Source organism: Eschrichtius robustus, chromosome 10 (assembly GCF_028021215.1).
Source record: "Eschrichtius robustus isolate mEscRob2 chromosome 10, mEscRob2.pri, whole genome shotgun sequence".
Taxonomy (NCBI): Eukaryota; Metazoa; Chordata; class Mammalia; order Artiodactyla; family Eschrichtiidae; genus Eschrichtius; species Eschrichtius robustus.
Genome location: NC_090833.1, coordinates 110,983,985 through 110,993,987, shown reverse-complemented (window position 1 = coordinate 110,993,987; position 10,003 = coordinate 110,983,985).

The following is a 10,003-nucleotide window of genomic DNA, read 5'->3' as shown; positions in this document are numbered from 1 at the left end:
ACCTCCAAATCTCTACAGGACACAGCTAACTAGGAGGTTCCAGGGTGAACAGAAGGAACTTCTTGCTGCAGCTGGGGTAGGTGTGTTTGTAGTCCTAAGCACCAGGTTTCGTCTGTTTCTTACAGAGGAAGGATCCAAATGGACCAGACGCTATAGGTGAGGGCGTGATGCGACTTCTGATCCAGACCAGCCAGTTTGGTCCACGTAGTGTCCCACTGCTGGCTCCCAAGCAAAGCTCCCTTGGTTGAGAGGGAATTCCCAACATGACAGAGCGAGCCTGGGAACAGGGGAAAGGGCACTGAGCTTCACCTCATTGTGAAAAGGTATTTTCTTCTCTGCCCTTCGTTGTCTGTCCGGAGACCTTGTGTCTGCATGGCGGGTTGGTCTTTGGTCTTGACGTTGTTGTTGGGTCGTTGTGGGAAGTTTCTGTACTGCCGTGAGGATGCTGTCCATTTTCTTTCATTGTGACTAGTCTGGATGCTTCTCCATCCCCGTGAAGGGAGAGGGCGCTGTCCCGGGATGTGATGGTTCTAGGTAGAGAAGCTTGCCGTCCTGCTCACCGTTGTTCGTTGCTCCTGAACCTCTGGGGTAATCTCCAACTTGGAATCCACTTCTGACTCTTTGGCTGCTTTCTAGGTGGCCTGTTGTGAGACAAGGACAACTTCTGTGCCTGAGATGCTTTGAAATCACTTTGAAATTAGAGGTGGGATGTGTATTTCAGTGGGATGTGGCAGATGATTTAAGAATTTCTCTTACCTTGAATTTGAAGTGTGGTACAGCAGTGGTAGAGACTTCTTGACCTTGGACCACTGGGTCTGCCATGCACTGACGCTCCTTGCGAGGACAAGGTGGTGGATGATGAACTGATTTCACCCCACTGGAGCTTTCCTGCCAGACAGCATTCCCACTTCAAATTCAGTCAGTCACCTGGCTCTCAAATATTTCTTAAACACCTACTATGCCAAGTGCAGGGCTAGGGCAGAAGGGGCTCTAAAGAGAAAACAAACCTCAAGGAATTAAATATGAGAGGGAAGAAATGTGCATAAATAAGTATAATACAGTGAAAAACAGAGCCCTAAGAGAGTGCAAGGTGCTAGGGGCATCTAAAATGGGAAGCAACATTTCCAAGTAGTGATATAAGAGGAGACTTTAAAAAGACTGGTATTTGAGTTGGGTTTTGGAGGCTCCATAGGGTGCCTGAAGATGGGTGAGTTGAGTTGACTGTGCCTACAGTCATGTGACATCATTCATTCATTTGAGATGTTGCCTGCCTTCTGATGAGAAAGCAAGACAATTTCCAGCAATGTCACCGTCTGTTAACATTCACCCAACCTGGTTGAAAGAATAGTCCTTCAAGCTGCAACCGGTTTCTCTGCAATTGGTACTGTGATTCAGAGAATGGCTTTCCCTTGTCGCTAAACCCTCTCCCTCCTCGAAGGCTTCACGGAGCTCCCAGAGCCGGGCTTGTGGGTGCTCATGTGTGTTCACGTGCACATCTTGGCTCAAGGTTTAGTTCCCTGCAGCTTTGGTATGTTTGAAACCCATTCCTCTGGTCCTCCCAGTGCGGTGGAAGCCAGAAGGAATGAGGCCTTCACGTGGTGGTGATGTGCGTATCTCCGCAGGTGAGGGCAAACCAGAGGATTGGAAGGTGTCCATTGACCATTCCAGGTTTGAATTAAGGCCAAAGGGGAGGAAGGCTTGAATGATGAATGGGATTTCTTAAAGCCCAAAGCTGCCCATGAGACACAGAAGAGCCCAGTCTCTGTTTCTTAATGAGGTTTCAGTTCAGTCCTGCTCAGGCCAACCTTCCAGAATATTTGAGACCACTGCAGCCTCCCAGAGGGACTCAGGCCTGCAGACCTCAGCCAGCTCTGGGTGCTCCCTGTAGCAGCTGGTCACTATGGGCACAGCATATCCTAAGGGGGTCTGAGTCTTTGGGATCTGGGGAAGGGCCCAGTTTCTTCTATAATTAATGCAGTGGTTCTGGGCCTTTCCAGATACCATGAAAAGAGTATTGATGAAAAGGAGGCCAAGAAAAATTGGGGTTTGTCTGACCCTTTCCCCAGTGGCGCCCAATTCCTTCAGTCTTACACACAGATTACCCCACAGTTTCTTTGGCTTAATTTCATGTTCTGAGAGTAAATACCAAAAGACATTCAGACACTGGATGAGAGATGCAAGGCACAAAGAAGCAGGGCAAGCACGAGACCCTACCCACCGATGGGTCCCTTCCTGGAATTCATGTTTCCCATTCGGAGTGGCCTGGCCTTTGGTACAGACCTCAGATTCTCAGCATGTCTAAGTGGACATGCAGGGGTGGCTGTTCTGAACATTAGACCCTGTTAATAGAATAAATAGGCTTGGCCCTCTAATTGGAATCCCCTAATTTCCTTGGTCTGGTTCATTATAGTCATTCCCTCTTTAACCTCCATAAAATAAGTCTTTGTTGCCAATCCATGGCCTGGAATCTTTTTAGAATGAGAGGGATGATGGCCACCTGCATCCCTGAGGCTGACAGACTAAACATATCAGCCTAGCATCCATTCAGAAAAGGTGGGCTGCTATTCTGCACAAGTTATTTTTAAGAATAAGTTAATAGTGACCTTATTATCTGGGGGAATCTAATGTAGAGCTTTATTTTACAGAGGAGGAAAGAGACATAGGGGTTTGAATGATTTGCCCAACTTCCCTTGATTAATGAAAGACAAACCACGATGTGGGCTCAGGTGTCTTGACTGAAAAGGCTTGCACCCCCTACTTAAACTGGTGGGGTCATCTTACCTTTCTTTCCTTCTCGCTGCCTAATGGAACTCTGAGGGTCCACCCTACAGTGAGACGTTTATCTAAGCCTGTAACAACCCAAATGGCTTGACTTGTGTATAAACAACTCCTACTGAAATGGGCGAAGAGCAGGGCCCCTGCTACTGTATCAGGGTACAAGGCCCCTGATACTCAAGGTATCAGCTTGAGTCGACATATGGGAAAGAAACCCTTTCCCTGATTTCCAGTGATGCTCTGAAAACAAAAAGGGCCTAAATAACATATGAGGAGTTACTTTTTAAGTCAATCGGTGTTCCTCTGATTTCTCCCGAGGGGCTTCTTGAGCAGGATCCACCCGTGTTGTAGAGAAGAAATCAGGGCATTGAGTGTCACCATTATCTTTCGGAGCCCAAACTGCTAAAAAACTAAAACAAAACCAAAAAATGCAGACAGCAAAGCTCTGCATTCAACAAGAGCTCCTGCCTCCAGAAGGACTGCCCCACAGACCCGGGAGAACCCTGGCTCTAACTCTGCTTCAGGAAGCTTGTGAAGACCTGGCTTGGCCTCATCCCAGCTGTCAAAGCTGCAGCAGTCTTTCCTGATGTGAAGGAGAGCGCCTTTTTTGAGAACCAAGGGCTCAGGACTCTTGCCTCATGGCCAGTCTGTTCATTCTCTTCATAATTTAGTCTCCTTATTTACTCACTCATCCTTCAACCAGAAAACATCCCAGGCATTGGACTAGGCCCTGTCCTCAAGTAATTCAGTCTGGGCAGGGAACTAAAACCTGTACATCAAGGGCTGAAGGGTAAGCCTGAAAGTGATGAGTCCAGATACAGCTCTCTGAGCTCTAAGGGGGAGGAGACGACATGGGTGTTGTCAGCTCTTTGCCTCCACCTGTCTTTCTGAAAGACTGCTGAGCATTCCTCGTGGGTGGCACACTTTGGATTTAGGACCTTAGCACAGTGTGTCCCCTACTCTTCCTCTCCTTTCCCTTAAAGGTAACCCCCAGTGTGCACCAATATATTGGTTCCCTTGACCACCATTTTTAGCAGATACCTCTTGTAAGATCACCAGGAGCCCTGCTCAAAAGCAATGCTCTCTTTGGAAAAATGGCTTGACCAGAAAGAGGAGACAGAGAGAGGAGAGTAATGAGAAGATTCCCCTTTCCCAAAGACAGATTGCTCTAGAAAGAAAACAGGTTGCTTCATCCATAATCATGTTAGCCTTGATCTGGAGCTTTAAAAGGGATGCAGATCAGGAATTCAGGAAAGGACTCTGTCTTAGTTTGGGCTTCTATAATAATAAAATAACAAAGACTGGGGTTGGGGGGTTGCTTAGACAACAAACATTTATTTCTCACCGTTCTGGGGGCTGGAAAGTCCGAGATCAAGGTGTCATAGGTTTGGTGTCCGGTGAGAGGTCTCTTCCCAGTTTGCAGATGGCTGCCTTCTTGCTGTGTCCTCACGTGGCAGAAGGAGAGAGCTCTGGTCTCTTCCTCCTCTTATAAGGGCACTAATCTCATCATGGAGGCTCTACCCTCATGACCTCATCTAAACCCAATGATCTCTCAAGGACTTCACCTCCAAATACCATCACATTAAGAATTAGGGCTTCAACATATGGAATTTGGACAGGGACACAAACATTCAGTCCAGGAAACCTCTTTACTGCCTTGCTTCCAGGAGATGTGAAACTCAACATTCCTACCCCATCCTAGCTATTGTTTCTTCATGTCCACGAACACATACCTCCATCCTGAGTTTATGGGCTTACAAAGTGTAGGTTCAGCAATGTGCTATGAACGTGTACATGGGTTACAGAGAACAAGAGAGAAGGCTATTCCCTTAGGAGGAGCCAAGAGAGAAACGAGGCACAATAGCATGACTGTGTCAGTCAGCTAACCTTCAAAGGTTCCCTGTGAAATTCGAAGCCCTGGGCTGATCCCCACAAAACGCTCACAATGCCCCTTTGGGCCAACGAAGAATTGTTATTAATTCCTCTTAAGAATGATTCTTTTGGGGGCACTGTTCTGTTCTCATGGTGAATGCTGAGATATGTCTTGAGGTCAAGACATATAATGATAATGAGGTCTGCATTATCAAAAGAGTTTTTGAAGTCAAGACATATCACACTTATTGCATCCATCACTAACCAGGTGCCCATCTCTAAAATATTACATATTAATCTCCAAGTAAGTTCATTTTAAAGCTACAGATTATTCAGTAGGTGGTGGGTTTTTTTTAAAAGTCCTCGGTGTTTAACAGTGATGAGAAATAGTGGGCTTTTTAAAGTTACTGTTAATTCCTTAATCCCTAGTTCAGTTCAGCCAACTGGACCACTGTAAGCCTATCAGTAGTTTATCCAGCTGCTCTAAGCATGGCTGGGTGAGAGCAGGGTAGAAGGACTTCTGTGGTAGAAACACAGATTGTTTAGGAAGCTGTGCTGTTACATCCCAGGGCCAAGGAGAGCTGAGCTCCAGCCCCATCTCCCCTCCGAGCAGGGTCCCGCTTCCCTGCAATCCATATGCAGAAGCAGGGCCACTGGAGTCACCACGAACCCACTGAACCGGCTCAAGGACAGTTTCTCTCCTGCAAAATGAAGACGACACTCCCTAAGGTCCCTTCCCATTCTAAAATTCTGTTATCAATACACCCACTCACTCAACAAATGTCTGTGAAGCTCTTAATTGTCTCCAGACGGTGAACTAAAATACCCCAGGGGAAAAAAGGTAGCTTTTCCTTTTAAACTCATCCTCATGTTTATAAGAACCTAGGAGATCTTCCTTAAATGGAACGTAAACATCTCCGAAATCAATTCAACTATATTTCTCTTCCTTTAAAAGAAAAGATGAAACCAACTTCTCACCGTCTTAATAAACATACTCAAAATATGTATCTTGGAGGTAAAAAACATTTTGTTTCCCTCAATCCCTCTTCTGTTGTTGTTGTCAAACAGTTTAAGTGTATTGGGGTAAAGACCAGAGCATCCGCTCGTCATGAGAGGAGAATCAGCCGGATTGGAGGTGCAGAGATTATTGACCACCCCACTTCTCCCACCATTGTCCCCAGGATGATGGTACCTATGCTTTGCAACACCATTCCTGGAAATCTCTTTCAGCCAGGGCAGCTCCACAATTCATGGTAAATAGTACGAAATAGTCCCAGGAACCGAAAACGGGGCATCACGGCCCAGTTCTGTACATTTTCACCAGGCTTCACGTTTGCCTGGGGACCACAATAGGAACTCAGCACAGAGGAGTCTTGGAGCATTTCTTTAGCCTTCAAGCCACACTACATACCATTTCATTCCCTGACTTCATCCTGTCCCTTCGCTCGTGTAAATACGCCTGTGATCACAAATCCTCAAATGATAGTTCAGTGGCCAACTGCCAGATTAGAAACACACCACTTGGAGAGAGCAGATCTGGCTGGGCAGAGCTTCTGGGATTTATCTCAGGAAGAACGCAGGCATTTGCTGAGGCCATTTGGGCAAAGCAGCTTGCACCTTTGAAAAGTCCTCCACTGGAGGGGAGACCCATGGTCAGCGGTCCCTGTAGACCTCAGCTGGCTTGGAGGCGACCAGCCCCTTGGTGGCACCCAGAGCTGTGAGCAGAGGGTTTGTTTGGGGTCCCACCACCTCTGTACACCAGGGGACCAGGCTGTGGGCTGTATTTCGAGTCAGAGCTGGGGGGCGAGCACAGAGAATGTTTCTAGAGCAACTGCTTTGCTAGAACAGGTCGGGTTGGGTAGTGAACTCTGGGTGGGCTGGGTCAGAAACGGGATCGGGGAACCTAGGAAGGCGCAGGGTCTCTTATGGCCAAAGGGATGAGGATGTGTGGGCATCTTATGCTAAAAGCGATGGACACACACGCAGGTTCTGCCTGATTCCACAACCCCTAGGGTCAGAGCAAGCCAGGGAGGTGTGCTGGGGGAAGCCTCGTGCTTCGGCTGAGCACGGCGGTCCCCTCCCCGCTGGGGAGCAGAGCCGGAGCGGTGTGGAGGCACTGGGCCTGCAGGGTCTGGCGGAGCTTTCTTTTCTTCTTGAGGAATGTAGCAAAATGTGCAGAGGAAGCCCAGATTTCCTCCAGTGACCAGATCACAACCAAACAATTGAGTGCAGCACCTCACACTCTATTTCAAAGGTAGGAAGCTTTTCTACCAGGATGGAGGAATGTGCGTTTCTTCTCTTTCTCGGGGACGTGGGTGCGAGTAAAGGGGTCGCTCACCTACGCAGGTCACTCGTGTGAGGCAGGTAGATTCCGCCACCCGGGCCACATCCCAGGGGGCTGGGAGACTGGGCTGCCCACCCCTTATGCAGGACTGGCGGATCCCCGGCCCTGAGTGACAGCCTTGGCTGTCGAAAACTGTCCCCTTTTAATTTCAACAAACCTGGCAAGAGTGTGCCCCACTGAGTTAGGAAGAATTCAGAGCGAGTTCTGCGTGGGTCTGGGCTCGAGGAGGAGGCTCGAGAGGGGCTGGGAGGAACAGGGGCTCTGCGTGGCCCCCGCAGGCTTCTGGCCTGACGTCTGTGCCCACGGCTGCCAACATCCGCCCGCTCCTCTTGGAACGGAGAGAAGGGCTCTTTGCGGCTTTCCAGGGTGTCTTGCCTCTCCTGACCCAGGCCGACTGTTGGTTCTAGAGAGGAAAAGCATGATTCCTCACTACCCTTCCTTCTTCTCCCGTCCCACAGCATGAACGTGAAGGCTGTTGCCTTGTCACTTCATTTAGCCAGGTGGCTCTCTTTGGGCCACTTGCCCACCTCCCAAAGGCAGGCTCTGGGGCAACGGTGGCTCTTCCTGTGACATATGATTTGCGGTTCTTGACTCCTTCCTCTGCATCCTTTCCAGAACTGGCTCTGAGAGTGGCCTTGACAAGGGCCGTCCTTTTGCCAGACGAAGGCTCCTCAGTCCCTGCCCACCCCGGCCCCCCAGCCCTTGCTTAGCAGTTCCGTTGTCCCTTCCTGGGGGGCGATTCTTGATGGCGCAAGGCCGTGACCTCCATCACGGTTCCCTTTGACCCCGTGAGGTGGTGCTGCTTCCCTTCCCAGCAGCCTGGGATGGGGGGGCGGGGAGCGGGACTGAAGCACAAGGCAGCATTGCCCAAAGAGGCTGATGCTGAAACAATTCTTTTTATTTTCAAGCACAATGGGAAAGCTCAGTGACGTGGGAAACTCCCTCCAGATGCTCCGCCCTTCAGCCCCAGATTTCCAGTCCTGTTCTTGTTGGACTTTTAATACCATCCATTTCTTTTTCTTGTTTTCAACGGAGGAAGAAACGCATGCTAACGGATTGTGCAAAGGGCACCATCTTTTGTTACCATTGGAAGGGGCGGAAGCCCTAGCGGAGTGTGTTTCTGTTGAGACATTCATTTCTTGTGCTGCGTTGATTTCAGACTGCTGCATCCTCACTTATCAGGGACCTCTGATTCCAGCAGAGCAAAATCAGCTACTGGCTCTAGTTACTGTAAGCAGACACACAACCTTTACTGTAATTTGAAAAACCTTGCACTGTAACGGTTTAAAAACAAACAGACAAACAAAAAGCAAATCTTACCGAAAACTGGTTTTGTATTTCTGATTACATCTGAATTTTCACATTTTTGTATCTAGCCGTGACCATGGTAGTGCTTCCGTAGCTTGTGTTCAAGGTCTTGTTTCTTTCCAGGTTGAATTCTTAGGATCGTGTTGACGCCAAATGTTTCAGGGGCAGGACTGGGGCCTGGCTAGCAGGCCTGTCAGTGGGTTGTGTGCTCCCTCCACCAGATCACTGGCTGGCACGGGGAGCTTGGGGACCCGGTGAGCCGACGTCGCATTCCACTGCGTGAATTCCCACAGACAGCTCGTATCTCCAACTAATCTGAGGCCAACGGTTTTGGCCAAACCTTTGCCAAGGACTCTTCGAAACTCAGCTGCCCCGACCCCTGCACTACCCAGCTTCCTGGGTAAGGGAGGACATTTTTAAAACAAAACTTGTGAAATTAATTTGTGATTATGGTTTTTTTTTTTTTCTTCTCGCTGGAAACGTGCTGGGAACCAGACAGCATGATGTTAATCGCTCTTTCTGTTTCTCCAAACCAATACACCTGTTGTGCTCTTTTGCTTCTTAGTGAAGAAAATTCTAGACACAGACCTAACTATGAACTCTTTTCCTCCTGTACTTCTGATTAGCAACTCTCCCTATGTATTCCTAACTTGTTGAAGTGTTTTCCTTCTTAGCATTGCTTCTCATATTTTTACTTTATATTTTTTTACTGAACAGCAACAAACCCACCAAGGAACAAATAATCTCTTTCTCTTTTTCTCTCTTTCTCTCTCTGACGTGTAATGTTGTGTTGTCCAGATTCTGTATAAAAATATGTATATGATGTATCTGATATTCGGCAGCCACTGGCTGTTACTTTAACCAATATAATTAACAAAAAAAAAAATGCATATTGTTGGTGTTTGATTTTTTTACCAAAAAAAAAAAAAAAACAACCTAGTTAAGATGTTTGTGTATTTTTGCATGGTTAAAATGTACTTAGTGCATTGAGAAATGTCGTGGAGGTACTCAGTGAAAAGGCCGGTTTACTTTTTGATTCTAATGGTGATTGGTTGTTGACCAAGACTATTCCCTATGATGTCCGTCTTTAATTTAGCATAATTCTATTTACAACTTGTTTTACGACTCGAGATTCAGCATAGTGTATCTATCTATCTCTATTGTATTTACTGTTCCTTAAAACCAGGTGGTGGAAGTTCACGTCGTCTGGCACAGATGTCTCCATTGCTGATTTCTGATGAGTTGTGTTCCATTTAATTTGCTGTACAGTCCAGATCTGAAGCACCCCCAGCCCAATAGACAAAGGCTGTCATCTCTCCTTCCAGAGGTCTGTTCCTCTGAGCAGTACTGTGGTTTTCCCTCACCATGGAACATCTATTTTTTTTTTTTTCCAAACCAAGTTATGTAAAGGAAGAGAAAAGGACAGGGAGTTAAGCAGAAATCTACAGATTATTTATATTTTATACCTAAGAGTACATATATTATAGATAAATAGACAGGCAGACAGACTTTAAATGCAAATGAAGCAGAAAGGCAATGGAAGATATCAAAAGAGAGAGAGAGAGAGAGAATGAGAGAGAGAGAGAGAGAATGAGAGAGGGAGAGAGAGAGGGACCCTGGGTTTTCCTCCCAGGTGTGTCACTAGATCAGTATGAGAGCTGCAGAAAAACTGTTTGTCCTTGCTGTGCCTCAGTTTCCCCAGAT